This window comes from Tachyglossus aculeatus, unplaced genomic scaffold, assembly GCF_015852505.1.
Source record: "Tachyglossus aculeatus isolate mTacAcu1 unplaced genomic scaffold, mTacAcu1.pri scaffold_97_arrow_ctg1, whole genome shotgun sequence".
NCBI classification, from domain to species: Eukaryota; Metazoa; Chordata; class Mammalia; order Monotremata; family Tachyglossidae; genus Tachyglossus; species Tachyglossus aculeatus.
Window position 1 is genome coordinate 315,351 of NW_024045100.1, and position 16,550 is coordinate 331,900.

General features: G+C 48.3%; 1 pseudogene; it reads right to left on the reverse strand.

Annotated features, from left to right (window-relative positions):
* Positions 1 to 14,271: 14,271 nt before the first annotated feature.
* Positions 14,272 to 15,472, reverse strand: LOC119924357 (annotated as a pseudogene).
* Positions 15,473 to 16,550: the final 1,078 nt, after the last annotated feature.

Genomic DNA, 16,550 nt, shown 5'->3' on the forward strand with positions numbered 1-16,550 from the left:
TTGCGACATTCCTCCGAAAAGTGGGTCCTCAGAATGGCTAAAATGGTGACATAAGAGAAGACCAAGAGTATAAATGAGATCAATAGAACTATCCTAGAATTGGCCAGAATTAAAAACCCAGTTAAGTGAGAATCTTTTCAGACCAGGTCCAGGAAAGGGTAAACATCGCAGAAATAGCGATCGATCTTTAGGCTACCTTTTACCTTGCCTTGATGATGCAAATGATGCTTTCAACACCACCTTCTCTGCTCAAATCAACTCCATAGTTTCCTTAACCCTCCGTCGATCGATCTTGTGCCACTAACCCACAGTCCTGGATAACGTCCATAATCTACCTCCTTCATTCTCGTGCATAGGTTACAGAGTACAACTGGTAGAAATCTTGATATTCGACTGACCGCATCCACTTCGTTTGTCCTTACATACTTTAACTCTGCCCTCTCCTCTACTTGGCAAAAGTACTTCTTCATCCTTATTGACACCCATGTCCATTGTCCTCACCAGTTATTCCAGATGTTAAAGCCCCTCCTCAAACCCTCGGCCCCCTGCCTCTCCCATCCCTCGCCCCCAAAGACCTGGCCACTTAGTTGAGATGACTGAAACCATCAGGAATGATCTGCCTTAAATCTTCCCTGCCCCTCCCTAGTCCTTCCCCACTCCTGACCCTTCTTTAACTCTCTCATCTTTCCCGACAGCATCTCAAAAGGTCTCCTGTCTTCTTTAAAAATCAACCCCCTCCACCTGTTCATATAACCCCATCACTTCACAACTTTTCAAAACACTTGCCCCTTCTCTTGTTCCCTCCTTTACTGCCAACGTCAACTGTTCATTCTCTAGTGGCTTCGTTGCCACTCCCTTCAAAAGTACTCATGTCTCACCTATCCTAAAAAAAACGTATCTTGACCCCACAGCTCCCTCCAAATATTGCCCCAACTCCTTCCTTCTATTCCTCTCCAAAACCCTTGAGCGAGTGGTTTATATCTGCTATCTCAAATTCCTCTTCTCCAGTTCTGTCTCGACCCCCCTCCAATCTAACTTCCATACCCTTCACTACACACATATTGTCCTCTAAAAGGTCACCAGTGATGTCATTTTTTCCAAATCCAATGACATTTACTCCATCCTAACTCTCCTCGATCTCTCTGCTACTTTCAACAGTGGCGACCTTGCCCTTCGGTAAACATTATCCAACCTCAGCTTCACTAACACTGTCCTCTCCTGGTTCTCCTCCTAGCTCTCTGGATGCTCATTCTCAATCTCTTTCATGGGCTCCCCCTCTGTCTCCCACCCCCCAATTGTTGGGGGGTCCCTCAAGGTGCAGTTATGGGTCCTCTTCTATTTTCCATCTACACCCACTCCCTTGGAGAACTCATTAGCTTCCATGGCTTCAACTACCACTGCTATGCAGATGATTCCCAAATCTACATCTCCAGTTCTGATCTCTCTCCCTCTCTGCAGTCTACTTTGTTACTCCACTTTCACCTCTAGCAGACATCATCTTTCCACTCAAACATTGTCCTTCCCCTGACTTCCCCATCATTTTGTAGATGCAACAGAATCTCTCATTCAACCCACATATTCAATCCATCACTAGGTCTAGGGTTAAGGTGAAGGTTAGATTTTATGATAGGGATTGAGTTTTGGTTGGGGTAGCCCCCGCACTAGCTGGGGTAGCACTAAGGCTAGGGATAGGGTTAAGTTTAGGGGTAAGTCTAAGGCTAGGCTCAGGGCTAGGTTTAAGGTTAAGGTGATAGTTAGGGTTGGGGTTAGGGTTAAAGTTAGGGTCGGTGTTAGGGCAAGGGTTAGCACTAGTGCTAGGGTTATGGATAAGGTTAGGCTTATTGTTAGAGTTAGGATTAGGTTTAGGGCTGGTATTAGGCCTAGGGTTAGGGTTAGGACTCAGGCTAAGGTTAGGGTTATGGCTTGGGCTATGGTTAAGGTTAGGTTTGGATTAGAGATAGAGTTGCTGCTAGGGCTAGGGTTAGGGATCATTCATTCATTCATTCAATCGTATTTATTAAGTGCTTATTGTGTTTTAATGGAGAAAAGCCACGTTTAGCAGCCTGCATTCCACTGGTGGGATGAAAGGTTTGCCCCTAAGGGAGGTGGTGTGCGTGGGGGTGGGGAGGTTTAAGCCCAGACCCTAGTAACCAATGTGTTGCTGAATTGTACTTTCCAAATGTTTAGTACAGTGCTCTACACTGTACTGTACTGCATCGTAGTCTTCTGGACTGTGAGGCCGCTGTTGGGTAGGGAATGTCTCTATATGTTGCCAACTTGTACTTCCCAAGCGCTTAGTACAGTGCTCTACACACAGTAAGCACTCAATAAATACGATTGAATGAATGAATGAATGCACACAGTAAGCGCTCAGTGAATGGAGTAGATGAAGGCTCCTCCTTTGTAGCTCGATTTCCGAATTGTACTTTCCAAGCTCTTAGTACAGTTCTCTGCACACAGTAGGCGCTCAGTAAGTGGAGTTGATGGGGGCTGCTCAGTTGTAGTTCAATTGCTGAATTGTTCTTTCCAAGCACTTAGTACAGTGCTCTGCACACAGTCCACACTCAATAAATGGAGTTGATGGGGGCTGCTCAACGGTAGCTCATTTGCTGAATAGTACTTTCCAAGCGCTTAGTACAGTGCTCTGCACAAAGTCAGCACTCAATAAATACGATTGAATGAATGAAGTACGGCAGTTGTTCAGGCTGCTTTCCGATGGAGAATGGTAGCAATTAGGGTATTTGTTAAATACCAGCTACCCCTGCCCGTGAGGTGTAGCCTAGAGAACATAGAGACCCCAAACTCTCTCCAAATCGGGCACTTTTAATCGGGCCTCCCAGGAGAGTTTACCACACAACAACGGTAAGAACACTGAGCGGCCCCACGTATGGAGGGCGAGCCTCTTACAAGGGCGGGGTTTTACAGTATTTCTTCAGCGGCCTGATCCCTCTCTGAGCTGGTCCGGGCAGCTGCCCTTGGCCCTCCCCATGATTCTCGCACAGGATCGAACCCTCATTAGTCCCTGCCCTCTCCATCAGGTTCCCATGTAGCCCATCCCAGGCACCCACCCAGCCATTCAGACCCTGTCATAGGGGTTTCCATGAAGGCTCGAGGCCCAAAAACTTCTGGAGTTGTAGTCTTTCCCTCTCTTTCTGGACAGCTTTCGCCTCCGCCTACCGAAATACCAGTCCCGTCGTGCCCCTCGACTGGGCTCGCATCTGTTGCAGCAGAGCCACGCAGAAGGCTCCTGAGGCCGATATTCAGCCTGGCAAGTGGCCGCTTTGCTCGGAGCTGTGGCGGCGCTGAAGGACGCTAAGCTCCTCGTCACAAACCCCAGCTACCCAGCACTTCGGTCTCTGCCAGTAATCCAATTGTTCCTATAGGTGTCTCCCTCTCCCTGGGGACTGAATGCTCCCTGTGGCCAGGGATTGTGTCTGTTATATTGTTTTGTTTTACTGCCCCAAGGGCTTAGGACAGAAGTCTACCCACAGAATGCACTCAATCAACACGACTGAGCGATCGACTGAATAATTGAGTCAAACACACCCCCAAAGAATCCGGCTTGTGGGACACAAGAAACATGGTATGATGGGAAAGGAAAGCAGCTTGATCTAGTGGATAGGGCTCTAAGAATGGCTCTGCATAAAGTTACCCCGTATATATGTCACCTCTCTGTAATTTACTGATTTATTCATTTTTTTCTTTCTTTCTTCATCTGTTTCTGTATAGTAACCTCTCTCTCCCTCTAGACTGTGAGCTCACTGTAGTCAGGGTCAGTGTCTGTTTATTGTTATAGTTTACTCTCCCAAGAGCTGAGGACAGTGCTTTGCATGCAATATACGCTCAATCAATACAATTGGATGAATGAATGAATGAATGAATGAATGAATGAACGAATAAATGAATGAATTCTGGGGGCCTCGGTTACCTCATGTGAGTCCCAGGTGGGACAGGACTGTGTACAACAAGATTAGAATAATTCTACCCCAGCGCTTAGTACAGTACCTGGCATCTAGCAAGTGCTTATGAAGAAACCCTGAGCCCTCCTGTTTCTGGTAGGATCTTTCCCCTCCAGACGACTCCACGAGGGCACTGAGATCCCCCTTCTCGAGAAGTCCACCATCGGGCACGAATGACCCATGACCGGAGTCATGGTCGTTCCCCTCCAGACACCTGCATCTCTGCCCGAGGACACCGAGGCCCTCCCTCCTGCCCGCCCCTCCCGCCGCGGGCCCCACGGCTGGGCAGAAACTCGTGTATCTCCCAGATGACCCTCGAGAGTTGATCTCCCTGCTGACCATCCAACTCTCATGATCACTAGAATCACTCCGTCCAGGTAGCCAACCAGTGCCGTGAAACATTGTGTTGTCCAGCTTCCCCCCTTCCCAAAACGCGACCATCTTTTTGGAGGCCCCACTCCCTCCTTCCCTGTGTTCAGGCCGTATGTGACTGACTCCCCCCATCCCTCTCCCTGGGTAACAATGCTCTTGTTCTCACTGTGTTACTTTTAGCAACTACCTGCATTCACACCTTCTCAGCCCATCCATTTTATGTGGTTATTTACTCCTCTCCCCAGGCGTTTCCTCGCCCATGTCCCCTATAACAGTTTCACCCTTTTCCAGAACTGCCATCCACAGAACTTCATCCTCCACCGCCTCAGAGACAACTCAGCAAAGAGCCCCTGGACGCTTTGCCATTAGTCATTTTGATTTGAATTACCTATGGACAATTCAAACCTTGTATTCTGGGCATCACCTGCTTGTGTTATTGTTGCTATTGCATGTTAATAGTTAACTGCTCTTAGTGCTGTCATTTACCTCGCTAACCTCACCATGACCTTTCAATTCCCCAGCTCCCATCTGCCCTTCCCAGTCCTCACCTTCCCCTTCCCCTTTCCCACGCAGCTCTTTCCCTCCCTTTGCTCGGCCGCCACCCCTACTCGCCGCCCCCTACCTAGAAACCCTCTGCACCAGCGTCAACCCTCATCCACCTCCCTTTGCACAGTCCCCGCCAAACCCCACCCTTCCAACCCCTTCCCTTCTCTCGCCCCTCCCCCGCCTCCATCCAATCCCTATTCTCCTTTCTCATCATCACCTCTCATCTCCCTCTCCCCACCCAGGACCCTGCCAACTCATTCCCATCCAAACCCTCCCCACCCCCCAACCCTTACCCCAGTCTCCCCTCCCTCCAGAGCTACTGCCACGTGTGGCCTATAGAACCTCCCGCTCCATTAAAGGTAAGCCCCCTTTCATCCTTGACCTGTTCCTTTCCCGCTCTCTCCTCCTCCTCGCCATTACTGTGATCTGGCTCACCCCGTATGACATGATCTCTTCTGCTGCTCTCTTCAGCGGAAACCTCTTCTTCTCCCACTCTCCCAGGCTCACAGGGAAAGGACAAGGTGTCGGTTTCTTTCTCGCACCCCAATGCCGTTTTCTCACCATCCCTCTTCTCCCTTCCCCTTTCCTTCCACTCCTTTGAAGCCCATATTATCCACCTCTACCACCTCCTCCAGATTCTTGTAGCTATCATCTGCCTACCCCCCGGTCCCACCTCCAACGTCTTTAACCTTTTGACCCCTTTTTAACCTTCCTTCTCTCTTTTTCCATGCCCACTCTGATTCTCAGAGACTTCAACATCCACATGGATATACCCGGTGACTCCTCTGCCTCCAGCCTTCTATCACTCTTTGACTCCACCAACCTCCTGCTCCACCCCACCTTGCCCAATCACCAACTTGGTCACACCTTCGATCTCATCATCTCTTAGTGCTGCACTATCTCCACCCTCACCAAATCTGAAATCCTTTTCTGACAACAACCTTCTCACCTGGTTTCTCTCTCACACTTCTCGTCCCTTTAAATCTGTACTAATAACAATAATAATAAGGCATTTATTAAGCGCTTACTATGTGCAAAGCACTATTCTATGCGCTGAGGAGGTTGCAAGGTGATCAGGTTGTCCCACGGGGGTCTCACAGTCTTAATCCACATTTTACTGAGGCACAGAGAAGTTAGGTGACTTGCCCAAAGTCACACAGCTGGAAATTGGCAGAGCCGGGGTTTGAACCCATGACTTCTGACTACAAAGCCCGTGCTCGTTCCACTGAGCTACGCTGCTTCTCTACTCCCCCACAGACACCTCTGCTCTCTCAACAACAACCATCTCAGCGCATCACACATCATCTTGCCTCCCTATCCACTCTACCTACTCTTAATGACCAGATTGATGCTCTCAACTCCACCCTCTCTATTCAACTCAACTCACTCGCTCCCCTATCCCTTTGCTGTTCTCGCTCCACTAAACCACAGCTCTAGATCATTGCCATTGTCTGCCTCCTTCGCTCTTATGCTTGATCTGCTGAACGCTCCTGGAGAAAGTTTAAACACCAGGCCAATCTTGTTCACTTTAAATTTATGCTTTCTTGCCTTACCTCTGCCCTCTCCTCTGCCAGGCAAAGCTATTTTTCTTCCCTTATTGACACCCATGCTCGTTACCCCCATCAGCTGCTCCGGACATTTAACTCCCTCCTCAGGCCCCCTGTTCCTCCCCCTCCTCCATCCCTCACCCACAACGATCTGGCCACCTTCTTCATTGGGAAAGTTAACACCATCAGGTCTGAGCTCCCCAAAGTTACCCCTCCCCCTTTTCCAACCCCCCTGCTCTCGACCCCCTCTTGTACTTTCCCATCCTTCCCAGCATTATCTTCAGAGATCTCTTCCCTACTCCCAAGTGCCTCCCCCTCCACCTGTGCTTCTGACTCCAGTCCCTCTTGCTGTATAAAATCCTTCACCACTTCCCTCCTTCCCTCAACTTCCATCTTCAACAGCTCACTCTACAACGGCTTCTTCCCCTCTGCCTTCAAACATGCCAACGTCTCGCCCATTCTAAAAAAAACCTCTTGACCCCACTGCCTCCTGCAGATATCGCCCTATCTCCCTCCTACCATTCCTTTCCAAATTCCTAGAGCGATTCGTCTATGCTCGCTGCCTCAATTCCCCAATTTCCAACTCTCTCCTGGACCCCCTCCAATCTGACTTCTGTCCCCTCCACTCCACCGAAACTGCCCTCTCAAAGGTCACCAATGACTCCTTTCTTTCCAAATCCAATGGCTCCTACTCTATCCTAATCCTCCTCGACATCTCAGCTGCTTTTGACACTGCCGACCATCCCCTTCTCCTCAACGTTATCCAACGTAGACTTCACGGATTCTGTCCTCTCCTTGTTCTTCCCTTATCTCTCTGGCTGTTCATTCTCAGTCTCCTTCACGGGATCCTCCTACCCATCCCATCCCCTAACTATAGGGGTTCCTCAAGGGTCAGTTCTTGGTCCCCTTCTGTTCTCCATCTATACTCATTCCCTTGGTGAACTCATTCCCTCCCACGGCTTCAACTATCATCTCTACCCAGATGACACCCAAAGCTACATCTCCTCCCATGTTTTCTCTCCCTCCCTTCAGGCTCGTATCTCCTCCTGCCTTCATGACTAGGAGGAGGTGTCGGTTTCCTTCTCGCCCCCCAATGTCGCTTTCGCACTATCCCTCCTCCCCCTTCCCTTTCCTTCCCCTCCTTTGAAGCCCACATTATTCGCCTCTACCACCCCCTCCAGATTCTTGTAGCCGTCATCTACCGCCCTCCGGGCCCCACTTCCAACTTCTTTAACGACTTTGACCCCTTCCTCACATTCCTTCTCTCCTTCTCCATGCCCACTCTGATTCTCGGAGACTTCAATATCCACATGGATATCCCTAACGACTCCTCTGCCGCCCGCCTTCTATCTCTCCTAGACGCTGCCAACCTCTTCCTCCACCCCACCTCGCCCACTCACCAACTTGGTCATACCCTCGACCTCATCATCTCCTACCGCTGCACTGTGTCCACCCTCACCAACTCTGTGATCCCTCTCTCTAATCATAATCTTCTCACCTGCCTCCTCACTCACACTCCTTTCACCTGTAAATCCGTATTACTCCCTCACAGAGATCTCCACTCTCTGGACCCCACCCATCTTTCGGAACGCCTCACACCCCACCTCGCCGCCCTCTCCTCTCTACCCAGTCTTGATGATCAGATTACTGCTCTCAACTCTACCCTTTCTACTCAGCTAGACTCGCTCGCTCCCCTTTCCCTTCGCCGCTCTCGCACCACTAACCCACAGCCTTGGATCACTGCCACTGTCCGCCTCCTTCGCTCTTATGCTCGAGCTGCCGAACGCTGCTGGCGAAAGTCTAAACACCATGCCAACCTCGTTCACTTCAAGTTTATCCTTTCCTGCCTTAACTCAGCCCTCTCTTCTGCCAGACAAAACTATTTCTCCTCCCTTATTGACACCCATGCCCATCACCCCCGCCAGCTCTTCCGTACATTCAACTCCCTTCTCAGGCCCCCGGTTCCTCCCCCTCCTCCTTCCCTCACCCCCAACGATCTGGCCTCCTACTTCATTAACAAAATTAAATCCATCAGGTCCGACCTCCCCAAAGTCTCTTCCCCGCTTTCTCCAACCCCCCGGCTCTCAACATTCTCTGCTACTCTCCCATCCTTCCCAGCGGTATCCTCAGAGGAACTCTCCTCCCTCCTCTCAAGTGCTACTCCGGCCACCTGTGCTTCTGACCCCATTCCCTCTCATCTTATGAAATCTCTCGCTCCATCCCTTCTCCCCTCCTTAACTTCCATCTTCAACCGCTCACTCTCCACTGGTTCCTTCCCCTCTGCCTTCAAACATGCCCATGTCTCTCCCATCCTAAAAAAAAACCCTCTCTTGACCCCACCTCACCTTCTAGTTATCGTCCCATATCCCTCCTACCATTCCTTTCCAAACTCCTTGAACGAGTTGTCTACACGCGCTGCCTAGAATTCCTCAACAACAACTCTCTCCTCGACCCCCTCCAGTCTGGCTTCCGTCCCCTTCATTCCACGGAAACTGCGCTCTCAAAGGTCACCAATGACCTCCTGCTTGCCAAATCCAACGGCTCATACTCTGTCCTAATCCTCCTCGACCTCTCAGCTGCCTTTGACACTGTGGACCACCCCCCTCTCCTCAACACGTTATCTGACCTTGGCTTCACAGACTCCGTCCTCTCCTGGTTCTCCTCTTATCTCTCCGGTCGTTCTTTCTCAGTCTCTTTTGCAGGCTCCTCCTCCCCCTCCCATCCTCTTACTGTGGGAGTTCCCCAAGGTTCAGTGCTTGGTCCCCTTCTGTTCTCAATCTACACTCACTCCCTTGGTGACCTCATTCGCTCCCACGGCTTCAACTATCACCTCTACGCTGATGACACCCAGATCTACATCTCTGCCCCTGCTCTCTCGCCCTCCCTCCAGGCTCGCATCTCCTCCTGCCTTCAGGACATCTCCATCTGGATGTCCGCCCGCCACCGAAAGCTCAACATGTCGAAGACTGAGCTCCTTGTCTTCCCTCCCAAACCTTGTCCTCTCCCTGACTTTCCCATCTCTGTTGACGGCACTACCATCCTTCCCGTCTCACAAGCCCGCAACCTTGGTGTCATCCTCGACTCCGCTCTCTCATTCACCCCTCACATCCAAGCCGTCACCAAAACCTGCCGGTCTCAGCTCCGCAACATTGCCAAGATCCGCCCTTTCCTCTCCATCCAAACCGCTACCCTGCTAATTCAAGCTCTCATCCTATCCCGTCTGGACTACTGCACTAGCCTTCTCTCTGATCTCCCATCCTCGTGTCTCTCTCCACTTCAATCCATACTTCATGCTGCTGCCCGGATTATCTTTGTCCAGAAACGCTCTGGACATATCACTCCCCTCCTCAAAAACCTCCAATGGCTACCGATCAATCTGCGCATCAGGCAGAAACTTCTCACCCTGGGCTTCAAGGCTCTCCATCACCTCGCCCCCTCCTACCTCACATCCCTTCTCTCCTTCTACTGCCCAGCCCGCACCCTCCGCTCCTCCACCACTAATCTCCTCACTGTACCTCGCTCTCGCCTGTCCCGCCATCGACCCCCGGCCCACGTCATCCCCCGGGCCTGGAATGCCCTCTCTCTGCCCATCCGCCAAGCTAGCTCTCTTCCTCCCTTCAAGGCCCTGCTGAGAGCTCACCTCCTCCAGGAGGCCTTCCCAGACTGAGCCCCTTCTTTCCTCTCCCCCTCGTCCTCCTCTCCATCCCCGTCTTACCTCCTTCCCTTCCCCACAGCACCTGTATATATGTATATATGGTTGTACATATTTATTACTCTGTTTATTTATTTATTTATTTATTTTACTTGTACATTTCTATCCTACTTATTTTATTTTGTTGGTATGTTTGGTTCTGTTCTCTGTCTCCCCCTTTTAGACTGTGAGCCCACTATCGGGTAGGGACTGTCTCTATGTGATGCCAATTTGTACTTCCCAAGCGCTTAGTACAGTGCTCTGCACATAGTAAGCGCTCAATAAATACGATTGATTGATTGATTGATTGATTGATGACATTTTCATCTGGATGTCCGCTCGCCACCTAAAACTCAACATGTCTAAGACTGAGGTCCTTATCTTCCCTCCCAAACCCTGTCCTCTCCCTGACTTTCCCGTCAATGCGGACGGCACTATTCATTCATTCATTTATTCAATCGTATTTATAGAGCGCTTAATGTGTGCAGAGCACTGTACTAAGCTCTTGGGAAGTACAAGTTGGCAACATATAGAGACGGTCCCTACCCATCCTTCCCGTCTCATAAGCCCTCAACCCTGGTGTCATTCTTGACTCCATTCTCTCATTCACCCCACAGATCCAATCCATCACCAAAACCTGCCAGTCCCACCTGCACAGCATCACCAAGATCCACCCTTTCCTCTCCATCCAAACCACTACCCTGTTGGTACAATCTCTCATCATATTCCGACTGGATTACTGCATCAGCATCCTTTCTGATTTCCCATCCTCCTGTCTCTCCTTGCGTCAGTCTATACTCCACTCTGCTGCCCAGATTATCTTTCTACAGAAACGCTTTGCACATGTCAACCCCCCACCCCCACCCCATCGCTCAAAAAACTCCAGGGTTGCCTATCAACCTTCGAATGAAGCAAAAACTCCTACTGGCTTCCAAGCTCTCCATCACCTTGCCCTCTCCTACCTTATCTCCCTTCTCTCCTTCTACAGCCCAGCCCACACACTCCAATCCTCTGCTGCTAACCTCCTCACTGTGCCTCGTTCTCGCCTGTCCTTCCATTGACCCCTGGCCCATATCCTACCTCTGGTCTGGAATGCCCTCTGTGCTCACATCCACCTAACTAAGCCTCTTCCCCCAATTCAAAGCCCTACTGAGAACTCACCTCCTCCAGGATGCCTTTCCAGAGTGATTCCCCTTTTTTTCTCCACTCCTCCTCCCCTCCCCATCGCACTCCCTCCCTCCCTCTGGTCTACCCCCTTCCCCGCCCAAAACAGTTGTGTTTATATGTATTCATTCATTCTATCGTATTTATTGAGTAAATGAATGGATGTACACATTTATTATGCTACTTATTTCATTAATGATGTATATATGTGTATATATATATATGTATATATATTTCTATTTTTCTATTTTGATGTTATTGATGCCTGTCTACTTGTTTTGTTTTGTTGTCTTTCTCCATCTTCTAGACTGTGAGCCCGTTGTTGGGTAGGGATTGTCTCTATCTTTTGCCGAATTGTACTTTTCAAACATTTAGTACAGTGATCCGAACACAGTAAGCACTCAATAAATACGATTGAATGAATGAATGAAAATAACAGCAGAAGAAAAAACAAAGAAAGCAAAGAAGAAAACACTTACACGGGCGGGATTTTACATCATCCTTTCAGTGGCCTGATTCAGGCAGCTGCCCTTGGCCCTCCCCAAGATTCTTGCACAGGACCAAACCCTCATTAGTCCCTGCCCTCTCCATCGGGTTCCCATGTAGCTCAGCCCAGGTACCCACCCAGCCATTCCGACCCTGTCATAGGGGTTTCAGTGGAGGTTGGAGGCCCAAGGATTTCTGGGAGTTGTAGTCTTTCCCTCTCTCTGGACAGCTTTTGCCTCCACCTACCGAAATGCCAGTCCCGTCGTGCCCCTCGACTGGGCTCACGTCCGTTGCATCGGAGGCACGCAGAAGGAGCCTGAGGTCGATTTTCAGCTCGGCAAATGGCCGCATTGTGTGGAGCTATGGCCGCACTGAGTACTGTTGAGCCCCTTCTCACAAACCCCAGCCCCCCAGCACTTCGGTCTCTACCAGTAATCCAATTATTCCTATAGGTGTCTGCCTCTTTCCCTGGAGACTGAATGCTCCTTGTGGCCAGGGAATGGGTCTGTTATATTGTCGTGTTGACCTGCCCCAAGGGCTTCAGACAGAGGTATATACACAGAATGCACTCAATCAACACAATTGTGCCATCGACTGACTGAGTCAAACACTCCCCCAAAGAATCAGGCTTGTGGGACAGGAAGAAAAGTGGTATGCTCTACAGTGATGGGAAATAGAGCTCTAAGTGGGTAGAGTTCTAAGACCGGCTTTTGACAAGGTGTCCCTGTGGATATTTCACCTCTCTTTAATTTACTGATTTATTCATTTGTTCTTTTCTTTATCTATTTATATACAGTAACCTTTGTCTCTCCCTCTAGACTATGAGCTCACTATAGGCAGGGAAAGTGTCTGTTTATTGTTATAGGTTACTCTTCCAAACGCTGAGGACAGTGCTATGCATACAGTAAGCACACGATCAATTCGTTTGAATGAATGAATGAATAAATGAATGAATTCTGGGTGCCTCTGTTACCTCTTCTGTAAAAAAGAAGGTGAGGACTGTGAGTCCCATGTGGGACAAGATTGTGTCCAACGAGATTAGTTTGAATCCGCCTTAGCACTTCGTACACTACCTGGGACATTGCAAGTGCTTAAGAAGAAATAACAAGCCCAAGCACATAGCAAGCACTTAAGAAAGAATACCCGTAGAAGAAAAACCGAAGAAAGAAATGAAGAAAACAATTGCCAGGCCTGGGTTTGAATGGGAAGAGAACGAGTTGTGTTCTGGACTTGCATAGTTGGAGATGTGGGCGAGACGTAGTTCTCATGGACTCCGCCCCAAGAAATTGGACAGTGTAGATGGGAGGAGGGACAACAAATCTCTTCCCAGTAAGAGGCCATCATAGAGGATGACGGAGAACAAAAGGACAGAGGCATGGGTTGAGCAGCATGGGTTGAGCACAGGCTCTCTCCCCTCCCAAAAGCCATTTCAGTGCTCCTGGTCCACTTTAGCACTTTATCTCAATTTCTCATTGTACTTATATACACATGCCCTATTATTTAAGCATTAACTCATGTACCTATACCTCTTTTCCTCTTGCTCATACCTGTAATTTACTTTCATGAATTTAACCTCCCTCCCCCAAGTGTTTAGTTCAGGGATCTGCACACAGTAGATATTCAATAAATGCTATCGACTGATCAGTCAATGCATGGATATTCTCTCTGTGGCAGGCAGTCATCTTTGCTATCTGGTGTTGCTTGGTATTGATCAATAGCATTCACTGAACACTTTCTGTGTGCAAACCATGGTACTAAGCATCTGTGGGAGTACAACATGGAAGTGAGACTCCTTACCTACAAGGAACTTACAGTCTAGATGAGGAGGTGGACACGAAATTAAATTATGGATATATACATGAGTACTGTGGAGCAGAGGGTGAGGTGAATATCAAGTGTTAAAAAGGTATAGATCCAAGTGCATGGGGGATGCAGAAGGGAGAGAGAGTAGCAGAAAAGAGAGCTTGGTTAGGGAAGAGATGTGGAGGAGATCTGATTTTAGTTCAGCTTTTTCGGGAGAGTAGTGATGCTAAGGGATTTATTAGCTAACAGCATGATGATAATAATAATAATAATAATAATAACAATAATAATAATAGTATTTGTTAAGCACTTACTATGCAGCAAGCACTGTTCTAAGTGTTGGGGTAGATACAAGGTAATCAGATTGTCCCACGTAGGGCTCAAAGTCTTAATCCCCATTTTACAGATGAGGTAACTGAGGCACAGAGAAGTCAAGTGACTTGCCCAAAGTCACACAGCTGATAATTAGCAGAGCCAGGCTTAGAACCCATGACCTCTGACTCCCAAGCCCGTGCTCTTTCCACTAAGCCTCACTGCTTCTCACCGAAACAGACCCAAGAAGACCCCTGGTGCTCTGATTCTGGGAATCACTGCAGACCCAAATTTATTAGCACCAAAAGGCAAATTAAAATTGGGCAATATTGCCATTTTCCTAAAAAAATTTTCCAACTTGAATAAGTACAATCATTTTCACCCAGACCATCTATTTGCAACCTGAAGTCGCTTTAGGGCTCCATAACATCCTCGTGGCATTTTTCACCTCTGCGTTCCTCACGGTGTAAACTATGGGGCTTAATATATGGGTGATGCTTGTAAAAAATACAGCCACTAACCTATCTATTAAGAAGGTAGACATGGACCTCAGGAAAGTTAAAATGCATGGGAAAAAGAAGAAAAATCAAAACAATGATGTGGTAGATGCAAATGGAAAAGGCTTTGCCTCTTCTTGCAGAACTCCGAGTTTTCAGGGAGCTGAAGATGACAACATAAGAAATGACCAAAAGGAAAAAAACTCAATGTGCATATTGCCCCTCTGTTGGCCACGGCTAGCAGGCTGAAGATGTGGGTATCGGTGCAGGCAAGTTTCAGCAAAGGGAACAGATCACACATGAAGTGATCAATCTTATTGGGACCACAGTATGGTAAAGGTGACATGAAGAGAATCTGCAGGATTGCGTGAAGAAAAGCCCCACCCCAAGCCACCCCCATCAACAGGCTGCACACAACCTGCCTCATAATGGTTATGTAGTGCAGTGGGTTACAGATGGCCACATACCGGTCATAAGCCATGGCCAAGAGAAGGACGATCTCAACCCCGGCACACAAATTTTCGATAAAGCAGAAGCAGCATGGCTCAGTGGAAAGAGCATAGCTTTGGAGTCAGAGCTTATGGTTTCAAATCCCGGCTCCGCCACTTGTCATCTGTGTGACTTTGGGCAAGTCACTTAACTTCTCTGGGCCTCAGTTACCTCATCTATAAAATGGGGATTAAGACTGTAAGCTCCATGAGGGACACCTCATCACCTTGTATCCCTCCAGCGCTTAGAACAATGCTTTTCACATAGTAAGCACTTAATAAATGCCATCATTATTATCATTATTATAAAGAGTTGAGCCATACATCGGTTGAAGGAGATGGCGTTCCTCACAGACAGCGGATCAACGAGCATTTTGGGGGTGATTGAAGTGGAGTAGCAGGCATCGATTAAGGACAGGTAGGTGAGGAAGAAATACATAGAGGACCCCAGAGTCAAGCTGGAGGTTACTGTTGCCACAGTGAGCAGATTCCCCACCAGAGTTGCACTGTAGACACTGAGAAACACAACAAAGAATAACGTCTGCTTATTGGGGTTCCGTGTGAGACCCAGTAAAACGAATTCAGTCACTTTGTTTCGATTTTCCATCTCTTCAGAGTAAGGGAGGTTTTGGGTGCAGCGATGAGACCTGGTTTACCTGCAAAGAGAATGACATTTATAAATACCATATCAATATGTACTATAATCTCCAACTATTTGCACTATCAGTAAAACTAACAGGGCTAAGAAGTAAAGGAAGGATAAGCATTACTCCCCCCATTTTGGCAGGTGCGGACACTGAGATTCAAACAATTTGATTGACGTGTCCCAAATCCTGTGTTTTGTCAGCAGCATTTATAATTCATAATGACCAATCCAATTAAGTTGCCTTCCACCAAATACTGTGGACTTTACTAAAGATATATATATATGTATACACACACACACACACACACGCACACACACGCACACACACTCACAGTGTGACAGTGGAAAGAGCAGGGGCTTGGAAGACAGAGAACATGGGTTCTAATCCCTGTTCTGCCACTTGTCTGCAATGTAACCTTGGGCAAGCCACTTAACTTCTCTGTGCCTCAGTTACCACATATGTAAAATAGGGATGAAGACTTAGGTAACTAAGAACCAAGTGTTTTATTTTAATTTCTTTCAGTGAAATAGGAATGGAAAAAAAATTTCTTTGTTGAAGGTAAAAAAAGTACAGATTTTCTCAGTTAGGGTGCTCATATTAGATGAAAGGCTGATTACATGATCAATAAAAAGAATAACAATAGTACTTGTAAAGTGCATTTTTGTACTAAGCACTGGGGTAGATACAAGATAATAGACAAGGTCTGGTCTCATGTGGAGCTTAAAGTTTCCATATGGGACATTCAAGCCATCACCAAAACCTGCCGGTTTCAGCTCCACAACATTGCCAAGATCCGCCCTTTCCTCTCCATCCACACTGCTACCCTGCTCGTTCAAGCTCTCAGCCTATCCCATCTGGACTACTGCATCAGCCTTCTCTCTGATCTCCCATCCTCGTGTCTCTCCCCACTTCAATCCATACTTCATGCTGCTGCCCGGATTGTCTTTGTCCAGAAACACTCTGGGCATGTTACTTCCCTCCTCAAAAATCTCCAGTGGCTAGCAATCAATCTGCACATCAGGCAGAAACTCCTCACCC